The sequence below is a fragment of the Protopterus annectens genome, chromosome 2.part1 (assembly GCF_019279795.1).
Source record: "Protopterus annectens isolate FY-2018-M chromosome 2.part1, PAN1.0, whole genome shotgun sequence".
Taxonomy (NCBI): Eukaryota; Metazoa; Chordata; order Ceratodontiformes; family Protopteridae; genus Protopterus; species Protopterus annectens.
Genome location: NC_056729.1, coordinates 971,030,005 through 971,044,839, shown reverse-complemented (window position 1 = coordinate 971,044,839; position 14,835 = coordinate 971,030,005). Strand labels below are relative to the sequence as shown.

The 14,835-nt window shown below is 45.1% G+C and overlaps 1 protein-coding gene across 1 annotated transcript in view; it reads left to right on the top strand.

The window, feature by feature from the left end:
- Window positions 1–14,835, top strand: part of BOD1L1 (biorientation of chromosomes in cell division 1 like 1) — a 2,284,811-nt gene that overhangs the window by 2,141,815 nt on the left and 128,161 nt on the right. The window lies entirely within an intron of this gene.

The window sequence follows — 14,835 nt, the reverse complement described above, 5'->3', positions numbered from 1 at the left end:
TAGGTGAGAAATTCAGTAGCAGAGCTTTAGTTGTGTTAGAACCTTAGTGCTTAAGTTTTTTCTATGGAGGGAGAAGTTTACGGAGCATTTGAGTGTGATGCCGAGGTATTTCTGCTGAATAACATTGGGAGTGCAGTTATCCTTATTGTCTGTAAGAAGTTGAGCGTGACAGGCAGCCAGTTTTTGAGGTGTGCTGAAAATCATTACATTATTTTATTTTATTTTTTTTAGAAGTAAGTAAGAATTTATTGTTAAATAGCCAGGTAGCTATCTTAAGAAAACTTGACTGAGGCTTGAGTTGTAAGGATTGGGTTAATTTGCTAGTCCTGTTTTGTTTATCATTGGAATTTCATCAGTTTACATTGCATGATTAGACTTCCGCGGTGGTGCAGCGGTAGCATTGTTGCCTCACAGCAAGAGATTCTCCCGTTTGATTCTCGGCTGGAGTGCGGGGAGTGCCTTCTGTGTGGAGTCTGCATGTCCTCCCCGCAGTTGGGTGGGCGTTCAAAAGACATGCGTAAATGGGCATGCCTTCGTTGAAGGTTGAATATCAAGCTGGCACCTTGGCGTTCGTGAAAATCTACTGCCAATCAGTAGCGGACCGGAGTTCCGCTGTGGCGACCCCTAACCGGGACTAGCTGAAAGATAACAACAACAACATTGCATGATTAAGGTTTTGGAGGTCCAAAGTGATATAATTTGTATGATCACTTTAGGCATGAAAGTGTGAGAGCCACACTTTTTTGCAGAAGTGTATTCTTAAGGAAGCCAAGAGACCAACGACCAGGGAATAATACTTTCCGAAATGGAAAAGCTTTGTAGCTTTAAGATCTTCTAAAGGTTAAACTTGCTTAAAATGTTAAAAAGCAAAGCTTCTGTACTGTTTGTATCATGTTGTTGAAGTCAGCATTTCTTTTTCTCATGTTCAAGTGCGTACCTCTGTCGTTTCAGCTTGTATCCTAGTATTTCCTCAGGCTGCAGCAGATCCTTCTGTTAAATGTTTTCTTAATGGTGTACTACATTTAAAATTACCAGAAGTGCAAATTTCTACCTCTTGGGACTTGAACTCATGTTGAAAAAGTTAACTTTGCCAGCTTGTGAACCAGCAGTCTCTGAGGATATTAGGTCTGTTTCCTGGAAGTCTGTTTTCTTAGTTGCAGTTTTCTAAGGTAGAAGGATTTCTGAGTTACAAGCATTAATGTACTGATGTTATCTTTTATTCTACATTGAAAAGGTTTCACACGTTTGTGCCAGAAATGTCTGCAAGTGTTTCCCTTTATCATTCCATACATACATTATTTTTTTTTATTCAGAATGCTGAGGAGCACTTGTTAACATACTTTGGATGTTGACAGAGAACTGCAGAGCTGTGCCAGAGAGGCTTGCACCTTCAGGGAAAGAGATCTGCTTTTTGTCTGTTAGAACCTGACTGCTTCCAAAGTTTGTCCAAATTTGCTTTGTGCTATGATAAGTACAGCAAACCACTGCAAGGTCCTGTTAGGGAATATTCCTCTTTTGGAAATGTCTCCTCTTAGAACGTTCTGGAAGCATCAACATGGGTCTGTTCATATTTTCAGAAAAATATTACAAAGTTAAATTTCAATTTAATTTTAAGACAGGATCCTGTTCATTCAGTCTTCCAGGCCAACATGTGGGTTCTCATAACCACTTGCTGGATCTGACCAGCAGCTTCAGTGCTCCGGCTTGACCCCCTTAAGAATTTTCCCTCCCATAATGCATCTGCTCCCATAACTACCTCAGATCTCTTTTGCCACCTTCACAGCAGCTAAGTGCTCCACCTCTTTGCTATCCTTTTCAGCAAACCTTGTAGTTATTTTTTTCATAGAATCAATCTTGGTATTGCTAGTTAGAATATATAACCTCCTTTGCCTGTATACTATGTGTTTTATATTCTTATTCCCCCATTCTATTTTGTTCCAGCCTTTCTCTTCAGGGAACTCTTTCTTGCAAATATTGTTACTGATAAGAGCTATAAGTTTAGTTTTCTGAGCATTACTTGTAGGTTCAGAGTTTAAATTGGTTGTTTCAATAGTTCAGAATTTAGGATATTTTTAATTTCTTCCTTTCTTTTGAAAGAACTTGTGCATTGTAAAATGTTTGCCTTTATAGCTCTAGTACATTTATATTTGATAGTTCAGAGTTTTAAATTAGTTGTTTGTGACATTTAGTGTGTTGCAGTAACTTGTTTACCATGGATAAACAAGCTTCAAAAAATTGCTTGATGTGCAGGCACAAGCTCCCAACTCATGATCTCGACAGTCAGTCCATGGTCTGCATAGTCTTTCCCCATTTGGCACTAGACTGTAAAATTTGTGAAGGGTTCATCCCCAGGGTTCTGGCCGACTGATAGAAACAAGTAGGTCCTCAAGGGTTTACTTCCACCAGATCCAGAGTTTTCAGAAACCAAAAAAGCACTCATAAAAACTACAATAGTTAAGGACTTTGATCCAAAAAAGAGACCATCGGATCCTGCATGCTCCTCAACTTCAAAGAAGCCCAGGTTGGAGTTGTTTAGCACATACACTGAATTACATCCCCCTTCCAGATCTGATACCCTAGGATCACATCATTCTATGGGCCTCATCTGCAAAAGAAGCAGCTGGGGGAAAGGATTTAACAGCGTCCCACTTCCAGGCCCTTCTCGGCTCTGTCAGAAAATCCTTTAGGTCATACAGGAGTACTTTTGAACCAGACTTGGACCACTTGATGCAGAAGTTCCTCAGGACAGAAATAGTTTCATAGGTCGATACTAGACTATTGGCCTGGAGGCCCTTATAAGTCTAGCCAAGAATTCACCCACGTTCCCACAAAGTCAACACCTGTTTTCCCTGTCCAGCAGACAGGAAAAGATGGGAATCATTCCGTTTAGCTCTGAGGGTGTCATATCCACTGAGTTTGCCCCATTTTCATTCTCTCAGCTCCTATGTTTTCAGATCCCGCATTTTCCCAGGGACCAGTTCTCTCATCACTAATCCTCCCTCCAATTTTGGCTTTCAGGTTTACAGATCTGACTCAAGCCCAAACAGTTTCAGGACCGAGAAGTCAACCTGATGACCACAACACTAAGTTCTGCTCTGTCCCTTGATCCATTGTTACTTTATAGGTCTTCGGCCCTCAACCATTCAGTTCCTATCCCTGCACCATGGCCATCTAACGACATCATTTTGTAGAATGCTGTTACGATAGGAACCATCCTCTCAAAGGAGGGTCGGATCACTTAAACCGAACAGGCTTTTCAGATCTGACTGAGAGTAGATCAACTTTTTAGTTGTTTGGGAGGATGATTAGTTCTCCAGATGGAATGTTATCACAGGTCCTCCCAGGTGGGGTACCACCTCATAGCTCCCTCCCTATTGTGTTGCCTCCTCTTTAGTCACCATCGGATCGGATCAGTGTTCAGCTACAGTTCTGATTCTGCCAGTCCAGTGGCAAACTAGATCCTCTGAAGAGTTAGATGACTCATCACTTGACATTCCAGAAAAAATGGTATACAAGAGGAAGCACTGAGATTTTCCCTCAGAGTCTGTCACCACAGATTCCAGCTCAGAGGATCAAGAGGGTTCCACACACACACACACACACACACACACACACACACACACACACACACACTCCTCTTCAGGATGCCTCTTTTGGTAACATCTATAGTTATTGAACCAGAGGGGAGCTTGGCCCATCAACCCCTGAGGCTTACTGCTCGACACCATCTAAATCTTGGGTAGTGTCTCCAGCTGACAAGTTTATTGACTTTGCAGTCAAGATATCATGGTAGGAACTGAACAGTTGTGAAGCAGTCCCTAAAACCAGACAGAATTCTTCTTCCGCCAAAGGTAAGCCCTACTGGTCCAAATTCCCCACTGCTGATGTCATCATTGTGGTGGCTGCTACAAAATTTGAACTTCATAAGACTCTGCTTCCATTCACCTGCATAACAAAGAGTTTAGAGAGCTAAATAGACTGGGGAAACGATTGTTTGCTTCAGGCACCTCTGATTTACAGGCATTGCACTATACCACTCACTTAAATGGGATCCAGAGAGATTTGGCTCAGAAAGCCCGATCTCTGTTGAAGAATCCGTCTTCAATGTATGTTTGTAAGCAACTAGAGTCGATGTTAAATAATGTGTCTAATATAACTAAGTTCTCCATGCGCATCATGCACAGTGCAGTAAATGGAGCTGCTCGGGCAGTTAGGTCAGGCATTGCAGTGATATACTACAGATGGCTGTATGTGTGCAATTTCACGGACCTCTTCAAGGCATCCTATTTTGACGGATCCATTTTTGGTCCTTCAATTAAAGAGAGAATGCAAAAGTATGAACAAGATGGTAAGACCCTGACCGCCACTGGAGTCAAGTTCGAAGCCCCACAGAGACTATATTCAGAGAACCAAAAGGGGTCCTATTCTATTATGTTTTAGGACATCTAAGTGTCAACAATTTGGTTCACCTCCTGAGAAAGGAGGCTGCAGTAGAGGGGGCCTCATTAATGGACACCAGCCCAGAGACATTGGGTGCTACAGAACCAGAGGTGTCATGGACCCTTTTTGGACAAGCTCCAATTTTCCTGAAGGGCTGCTGGACTTCTCCTTTCTAGTGGCAGTCAAGGGTACACATCTGTCCTTCTATCCTTCCTCGTGGCAGGCCATCAAGCAGGACAGACGGATAAGAGAGGTAATGTCCAGACCCTACTATATTCCCTTTTTCCAAATCCCACCCCAGACAACTGGACCATTACTGGATGTTCCATCCAGTCAAGCAGATCTAAGACAGGTAAACATTCTTCTAGAAAAAAGAGAAATCCAGGAGGTCCCTCCAGACCAGATCAAATCAGACTTTTATTCAAAGTTTTTTGGTTCCCAAGAAAACAAAGTATATCTGGACGATCTTTGACTTAGCATCCTCAACACATACGCTCACAAGACCAGCTTATGGATGATCATGGTGTTGTCAATTCTACCCTGTCTCAGGGCAAACAATTGGATGTGCTCCATAGATCTCCAAGACGTTTGCCTTCACATCAAGGTAGAACAGGTGGTGAGGAAGTATCTATGATTTTGCATAGGACCCACCGGTATCAGTTCCTGGTCCTGCCATTTGGACTCGCTCTCAGGATATGTACCAAATGCATGGCCATCGTAGTAATCCCTGTAGTATTTATGGGGTAGATCTTTCCATACCCGGACGATTAGCTGCTATCTTAATGCATTTACTCCTTGAAGCCAGGAACCACCTGCTCAGTCTCTGTTCTTCACTGGGAATTGCAGTTAGTCTACAGAAATCCTGCCTGATGCCCTCACAGGTGATCACGTCATAGGGTGTAGGCCAGATACTATGCATTCTATAGTTTTTGTTCCACATAAAATAATACATACCGTAAGAGAGACTATCCAGTTGATGATGTTCTTCGTGTTTCACTGTTGCAGTCATCACTTTTGGGTTATCCCTGCTGGGGTAGCCCTCGGCCGGTCTGAATACCAGAGACTTAGCGTCAGTTGCTGTTGCTTGAAGACTGACATCAGGTCGTCAGTGGTATAAAGGAAGGCAGCCGATGCCCTTACACCAGTCTTTCTTGCCGTGGAGCCAGAAGTAGTTTGCACGAGTGCCGTTTGGCCGCTACCTGAGTTTCATTTACGAATTGAAGTTGAAGTCTTCGAAAGCTAAGTACCCCGTTGGGGATCCTTTTTTCTTGCACTGACCGATATCAGAAAAAAATTAATAATTGTCTCACCTGTGGAAAAACAAATATCACACTGGGACTTCCACTCCTTTCGCAGCCCCTGATGCCCGCTTCAGTTAATTTGCAGGCCTCTACCGAGACTATTTCTGAATCCAGTATGCCACAGAACTCTTCTTCGTCTAAGGATCCTGCAGTTGTCTCTACCTTGGATGGGTCCGGAGCGGCTGTGCAGGCACCAGCTTCCGAGGAAGTCCTTCGCAACACTGATTCCAGACATAAACCAACGCCGTCTTTCACAGCTACCATTCTTTCAAAAACATCTGAGTTCCTTAGGCCCAAGGGTCAAACCACCCCCAAGAAACTGACTTCCAGCCATTCTTTGGCACCTGCTCCCTTGCCTCAGTCACAAATGCTTAAAATGGCAGAGGACCTTATCATGCTGATTAGAGGAAGCCAAGCCACTCCCTCAAAAAGTAAACGAGATCTGTCTCCAGAAATTTTGTCTGAACAAGAGTCAGATGAATCTGATGCATCTGACTATGAAGACATGCAGCCCCTTTCTACATATGAGGATTCTGAGGCAGAGAAATCTATTCCTTCAGCCTCTCCCCAAGAGGATTTTTCCTTTGGGGAAACCCTGCATACTTTAAGGAAGCATTTCAAATGGGAGAGTCAAGACTATCCGCAGTCTAAAAAGGAGACTCAGAGAGTTCCTGGACCTTCCACAGCACAGGCCCTTAGCCATCCATCCAGTCCTAGATGTGGTGAATGATGTCTTCCTTGAATCCAGCTTGACTCCAGATACCCTCCCTCCTGCTCCCAAAAAGCCAGACTGGTATACAGAGTCCATGACTCTCACAGATATCTCTTTAAAAACCCAACAGAGGACCCTGAGGTCATTACTCAAGACCCAAAAGGGGGTTAAAGCTACTTCAGCTAAGAATCCCACCCCCCTCAGACAGGGATTCCAGAGCACTGGACAGATGGGATAAAAAAGTATACACCCCAGCTACTCTTGCTATCAGGACACTAAATTTTCAGTTCCATATACTTAAATGTCAGCAACATACCTTGGAACTTAAAAATTTCCTCCTTTCCTGCATGAGCAGAATCTAAAGATTTACAGGAGTAAATGCGCACTGCTGGTCAAGTAACTAAACACCCTTTGCACTGCGGTTTTGACATCCTAGAAGCTTCTTGCAGGGAAGCAGTCACTGGATCTGTCATTAGAAGTCATGCATGGCTTAAGGAACAACCCCTAAGAAAAAAATCACAGAAAAAAACACCCAAAAGAGCAGAAACTCAAAACTAATGAAATAAAAATAAAAAACGCCACCAAACCCGTACAGAACGGTAACAATTGACAAACTTTATTGCAGAAAAAGACTAAGCACTTTCACCCTGTGACTCTCAGGGCTTCATCAGAGTAACTGTTAAAATTCAAATGCAAGCTTCAGTAAACTTCTTAACACAGTCACACGATCAGTGCAATAGGGAAATTAATGAATACTTATTTAAAAAGACAGTACATCAGCATGAGCAAAGTGCTGTGTTCAATAGAAGTCATGTTTAGATATACATGTAAATGTATATTAATTCACTTATAGCAAATTGTTATACAGTGTTAGTGCTAATAAAATAAATAGGTTGTATAACTTAATTAAATTTCCTAGAATTACCTATATTAGGGGTCTTAACATTTATTTTTATTTCATCAGTTTTAAGGAACAACTCCTGCCAGACCATGTCAAATCAAAATTGTTGGATGCACCCTTGCACAAAGATAACTTATTTGGTACTAAAGCAGAAGACGTGTTAAAAAGATGGACGAAAAAGCAAAATCTATGCAAACTGTTAAAGATTTCTTACAGGTACAGCCCCCTAGGTTCAGCAGGCATTTTCCTTCCAAGCACTGGTCCTTTCCTGCACCTAGTAAACAGGGCCAGCCTAGGCCCCATGGAAACAGGCCTCCAAGACAGCAATTCCATGGGTTGCAGAGATCTAAGCAGTGGACTGCCACCACTTCAAAACCAGGGAGTTCTAAGCCACCCCTTATGGTAAAAACTCACAGTGACTCACCCCCTCCCTACCTCGCCTCTGCCCAACATCACATACCCCTAGGAGGAAAACTCTCCTTTCACTCAAGCACCTGGGCCACCATTACCAAGGACCAATGAGTTCTGAACATTGTGTCTCAGGGGTACAAATTCTCCTTCTACACCCTTCCAACCCCAAAAGGGTTCCCAGATATACCACCAAATCAGTGGGCAGAGGCTCAAAAGCAAATCCATACCCTGCTCTCCTTGGGAGGAGTAGAACACATTTCTGCAGAGCAGAAAGGCCAAGGCTTCTACTCCAGACTTTTTCTGGTACCCAGAAAAGAGGGCACCTGCTGCCCCATCCTCAATCTATCCATTCTAAGCACCTTCTTGGTGATCCCAAAATTCAAAATGCTCACCCTCCAGCAGCTGCTACCCATGCTGTCCAAGGACACTTGGCTAATCACCTTGGACCTAAAAGAGGCCTACCTCCACATTCCCATCAGGGAGTCCTGCAGAAAATATCTTCACTTCAGGGCAGGATCTCAACACTTTCAGTTCTCTGCACTTCCCTTTGGCTTATCTACTGCTCCCAGAGTTTTCACAAAATGCCTGGCTCTGGCCATTGCTTTTTGCAGACAAAGAAATACTCAAATTTATCCCTACTTAGACTGCCTTATTCAGGCAGACAAATAGGAAAAGCTGCTCAATGACCTGGCCTTTGTAAAGGATGTACTAACCTCCTTAGGGTACGCAATCAACGAAAAGAAATCCAAATAGGTACCCACCAAAAGGGTAATCTTCCTGGGAACAAGTCTGGACACAGCATCCCAGATGGCATGCCTAACACCAAATCAACAAAGTTTCCTATCAGCTTACTTCTCTCAACTGGCCACCAGGCCCCAGCTATCTGCAAGCCCTGGGGTTCATGGCATCTTGCATACCCCTTATTCCGTATGCCAGACTGCATATGAAGAAACTTCAATGGTACCCAAAGAGCCTTTGGTGTCAACACTATCAAGATCTGGAAACTCTTTTACCTATTATTCTTTGCCTGAGGGAGGAATTTCTTTGGTGGGCAACAGCCTGGTTCCACAACAAGAGACTGCCCTTCTCCCCACACCCTGCCACCCAGACCCTCACCACAGATGCATCAGACTTCACTTGGGGTGCATACCTGGACGGCAAGTGCATACATGGCCAATGGAACCCCCAGCAACTCCCCCTGCACATCAGTCTAAAAGAGATGATGGCTGTGCAGTAGGCCTTAAGAGCTTTCAAACCCCTTCTCTCTCCAGGGGTTATCCTGATCAAAACAGACAACACCACAGTGATGTGATACATGAACAAGCAGGGAGGGACTCACTCCTATCCGCTCTGCAGGCTGGCCAAGACCCTTTGGTTCACAGCCTCTTCCATGCATCTAAACCTGTTAGCACAATACCTGCCAGGTTCTCTCAACTCCCTGGCAGACCAATTATGCAGAAAACTGCTGGACCCCCACGAGTGGCAGCTCAACAGAAACACCTTCTTACTAATAACTCAGAAATGGGGAACCCTTGAGGTCGACCTCTTTGCCTCCCGCACCAACCATCAGCTCAGCAAATTCTGCACCAGGGAGCATCACTGCATGTCATGGAAAGCACATGACCTGTCCTTCCCCTGGGTAAACCTCTCAGTCTATGCCATTCCTCCCCTACCTCTCATTCCTAAGATACTGATCAAAATAAGGGAGGAAAAACCAAGGACTGTTCTCATAGCTCCAGACTGGCCCAGACAGCACTGGTACCCCTTGCTGTGCAGCCTGTCCCCACTGCCCCCATGGAATCTTCTTCAGATTCCCAACCTCCTAACCCAGAGGGAAAAGGCATTCATGTACCCCCAATTGCACACACTCAGTTTGGCAGCTTGGCTTATAACCTGACCAATCTGCTCTCCTCAGTTAACAGGTTCTGTATGTTATCCGAGAGGTCAGACGCCCTAGCACCAGAAAGTCTTATGCAGATAAATGGAAAAGGTTCTGCACCTGGATCCAGGCTAAGGGGGCCAATATGGCACAGCCCTCCATCCCTCTCATCCTGGATTACTTAGGTGACCTACTAGACAGTGGTGTCTCTTTCTCCTATAAAAATTCATGCCTTTGTTATTTCCGCTCATTTTCCCACTGTGCAACCTATTTTTTCACACCCTCTGATCAAGCAGTTCCTCAGAGGGACTAACGACTTGAGGCCCTCCCAAAAGGGTACCAACACCGGCTTGGGACCTTAACTTTGCCTTGGAAAAGCTCATCTTGCCTCCATTCAAACCAGCTTCTTCTGCACAGCTAAATTTTCTCTCCTGGAAGACAGCTTTTCTCCTGGCCATCGCTTCAGCCAGAAGAGTCTCTGAGCTGCAAGCACTCATAGCAGTGGAATCCTTCATCATCTTCTATGCAGACAGGGTATCCCTCAGGACTAATCCATCCTTCATGCCCAAGGTGGTGTCCAGTGTGGCTCTCAACCAATCCAAGTATTTGCCCACCTTCTTTCCTAACCCTCAAAACAAGGGGGAAACAATTCTGCACTCTCTAGATGTGCACAGACAGCTCAGATACTATTTGGACAGGACTAAACCCATCAGAAAATCTGATCAACTGCTGGTTAGCTTTGCTTCAGAAGCAGAGGGCAAAGCCATCTCCAAACAAACCATTTCCAAATGGATAGCACACTGCATCCATTTCTGCTACAAGCAGCATGGCAAGCCTCCCCCAAGGGGGTCAGGACCCACTCCACCAGAGCAGCCTCCACCTCTGCAGTATTCCACAGAGGACTCCCCACCAGGGACATCCTGGAGGTTGCTACCTGGACATCTTTTCACACATTTACCAAACATTACCACCTGCCTCTCTTTTCTAAATCCAGGGCAGGTTTTGCCTTTGCAGTCTTGCAGGGCATGCTAGCCAGCCCCTAGCTTCCTTGACTGCCTCCACCCTTTTTCTTAGCTTTGGAAATCTACCCAAATGTGATGACTGCAACAGTGAAACACGAAGAACATAGTATAGTTGTGTACACTTACCATAAATGTAGATGTTCGAGTATCTTCACTGTTGCAGTCCTGGTTTCTCTCCCTCCTTCCCCCTTTTTCTTTCTGTTACCTTTCTTCCTTGTTGTTTCTCCTTTCCTTACAAGGGATATATTGGTATTTGTTTTCCACTGGTGGGGTCCTGCCACTAGAGCTTGGCCTCCTACTTTGGGGACTCCTGACCGTTTAGGGCAAGAAAAACTGATGTAATGGCGTTGACTGCCTTCCTTTGTACCACTGACGATCTGACGTCAATCTTCAAGCGACAGCAACCGATGCAGAAATGCTAAGTCTCTGGTATTCAGGCCGGCCAAGGGCTACCCCAGCAGGGATAACCCAAATGTGATGACTGCAACAGTGAAGACACTCGAACATACATTTATGGTAAGTGTACTCAACTGTACTTTCTTCGTGTTTCACTGTTGCAGTCATTACCTATGGGTTATCCCTGCTGTGGTAGCCCTCGGCCAGCCCAAATACCAGAGTCACTGTTTTTCTGTGTCGGCTGCTGTCACTTGCTGTCTGACATCAGGTAGTCAGTGCTATTAAGGAAGGCAGTCAACGCCATTACATCAGTCTTTCTTGCCATGGAGCCCATAGCAGAAGCAGTTCACAAGTGTGCCGGTCGGTCGCTACCACTGTTTGAATTACAGCTGAAAAGGTCTAAAGCTAAGTACCCTGTTGGGGATCCTTTTTTCTTGCACTAACCGATGTCCAAAAAAGTTAACAATTGTTGCGCCTGTGGAAAGCAGATCCCACATTGAGACTTCCCTTCATACCTTGTCACTTGTTTAGGCCCAGACCACAACATCCCTCGTTGACAGTTCTGTGCCCTCTTTAATGTGAGAACCATTCATCGTAGAGCCCTTATTGTAGACAGGTATTTTTGACTTCCATCTTCGCTTTCCAAAATGGTATCTGTCAGCCAACAATCCATGGACATTCCTAAAAAATGTAGAGATAAAGATAGAGACAGACCACATAAGGCTAAGCCTTCCGATGACTCTACCGCTAAGCAGGTCATCAGTTCTCCGGAATTCAGTGAGGCGCTTTCGCAGCCCCTGATGCCCAGTATGATATCTATGCAGGCCTCTACCGAGACCCTTTCTGAGTCTGGTATGCCGCAGAAATCTTCTTCGTCTTCTGAGCCTTTAGTTGTCTCTGCCTCGGTTGTGTCCGGAGCCGCGACATTGGCACTGGCTTCCGAGGAGGCTTTAATCACTACCGAATCTAGACAAAAAATGACATCTTCTCATCCGACTACCGTTTCTCTTAGACAGATGGATACTGTTAGGCCTAGAAGCCAGGCCACTCCTAGAAAATCACCTCTAGCCACCATCTTACTCCTGCTCCACTTCCCCAAGCCCAGATGCTTAAAATACCAGAGGATCTTATCTCCCTTATCAGTCAGGCCAGAAATTTTAAAAGGAAAAGACACCCTTCTCCTGAAATACTGACAGAACAGGATTCTGAGGAATCTGATTATTCAGATTTTGAAGAGGAACAACAGCAACCTCTGACTGCTTATGAGGATTCACATGTAGAGGAATCCATTCCTTCTGCCTCCCTACCAGAAGACCTTTCCTTTGGGGAACCCCTTCACACCCTCAGGGAACATTTTCACTGTGAATCCCAGGACTTCCCTCAGTCTAAGAAAAAACTAAGAAAATTTCTAGACCTGCCCCAGCAAAGACCCTTGGCCATCCTCCCTATTGTAGAGGTGGTGGATGACGGTTTCCATGAATTCAGCTTAGCCCCTGAAGCCCTCCCACCTGCTTCCAGTAAACCTGACAGGTATTACAGGGTACCTGATATTCACAAATGCCTGTACAGAAATCCTACTGCAGACCCGAAGGTCATTACACAGGGACCTAAAGAGCTAAGGCTAGTTTTCCTAAGAATCCTATTCCTTCTGACAAGGATTCCAGAGCTCTAGACAAATGGGGTAAAAAATATACATCTCTGCAACCTTAGCTATCAGAGCACGCAACTTTCAGTTCCATATGTTAAAATATCAACAACACACTTTGGAACTATTGAAGCAAAAGATTTCAACCTTTCCTGACTGTGCCAGTTCAAAAGAGTTAGCAGATTTACTGCACTCTACTTGTCAAGTGGCCAAGCACTCATTACACTGTGGATATGACGCCCTAGAAAGCCTCAACCAGGGCAGCAGTGTCAGGATCTGTGATTAGGAGACATGCATGGTTGAAGGAACAACCTCTCCCTGATCATGTCAAGTCTAAATTAATTGATGCACCCTTGGATAAGGACCACTTGTTTGGAGTAAAAGCAGAAGAGGTGCTTAAAAAGGTGGAAGACAAAGCAAAATCTATGCAAACATTAAAAGGTGTCTTTCAGGTACAACCTCTGAGGTTCAGCAGGAATTTTCCCTCTAAGCATTTGTCCTTTCCTGCACCTAGCAGACAGAGGCAAAGTAAGGCCGCAGGAACAGGCCTACCACACCCCTATCCCAGGGACAGCAGAGAACCAAACAGTGGACCACTTCTGCCCCAAAGGCAGGGAGTTCTAAGCCATCCTTCTATGACAAAAATTCTCAATGACTTCCTCTCCCCCCTCTGCCCTCCAGTCACTCATCAAAAGCTAGGAGGAAGGCTCTCCCTCTATGAAGAAAATTGTCTCTCTGTTACAAAGGACCAATGGGTCTTAAAGATAATTTTTCAAGGATACAAATTCTCTTTCAACAAACTCCCAATTCCAAGAGGGTACCCAGACTTACCTCCAAGTCAGTGGGCAGAGGCATTGAAACAAGTCGAAACTCTCATATCACAAGGGGCAGTAGAGCCTGTTCCCGCAGATCAAACAGGCAAAGGCTTTTATTCCACACTATTTCTTGTTCCCAGAAAAGAGGGCACTCGGCGCCCCATCCTGGATCTATCCATTCTGAACACCTCCCTAGTGGTTCACAAATTCAAAATGCTTAACTTTTCAGCAGCTACTGTCTATGCTGACAAAAAATGCCTGGTCAGTGACCCTAGACCTAAAAGATGCATACCTCCACGTCCCCATAAGTGAATACTGCAGGAAATTCCTGCACTTCTGAGCAGGCTCACAACACTTTCAGTTTTCTGTGCTACCCTTTAGCTTATCTACTGCTCCCAGGGTATTCATCAAATGCTTAGCCCCAGCCATAATATTTTGCAGACAGAGAAATATACAGATTTACCCTTATCTGGAAGACTGCCTTATTCAGGCAGAGTGCAAAGAACAGCTGCTCCAGGACCTCTTCTTTGTCAAAACCCTCCTAACCACCTTAGGGATCACCATCAATGAGAGGAAAGCAAAGCAAACGCCCTCCAGGAGGATCATTTTCTTGGGAACACTGCTGGACACAGCATCCCAAATGGCCTTCCTATCCCCAGAAAAGCAGAGCTTCCTGCCTCTCTACTTTATCCAGCTGGCTTCCAGAAGTCACCTCACTGCGAGGAAGTTCCTGCAAGCCTTGGGGTACATGGCATCTTGCATCCTTCTAATTCCTCTGGCCAGGCATCACATGAGAAAACTTCAGCGGTATCTAAAGAACCTTTGGTGTCAGCACTCTCATCCTCTAGAGACCTCTCCCCCTCTGATCCCCTGTATTAGAGCCGAGTTTCTCTAGTGGGCAGGGGCCTGTGCCAAGAACAAGGGTCTTTCCTTCATCGTCCGCGCAACCGGGCAGACCATTACTACAGACGCCTCAGACATAGCTTGGGGCGCTCACCTAGAAGGCAGGTGCACCCAAGGTCTTTGGGATGCCCAGCACCTTCCCTTGCAGATCAACCAGAAGGAAATGATGGCAGTACAACAGGCTCTGACATCCTTCAAACCCCATTTCAAGTCAAGGGTTCTCCTAATCCAAACAGACAACATCACAGTAATGTGGTACATCAAACAGGGAGGGACCCAATCTTACCCTCTGTGTAGACTAGCCATGAACCTCTGGCTGACAGCTTCTTCCATGGGACTACACCTGATAGCCCAGTACCTACCAGGGATCAACAACACTGTGGCAGACCACTTAAGCAGAAACGTACTGG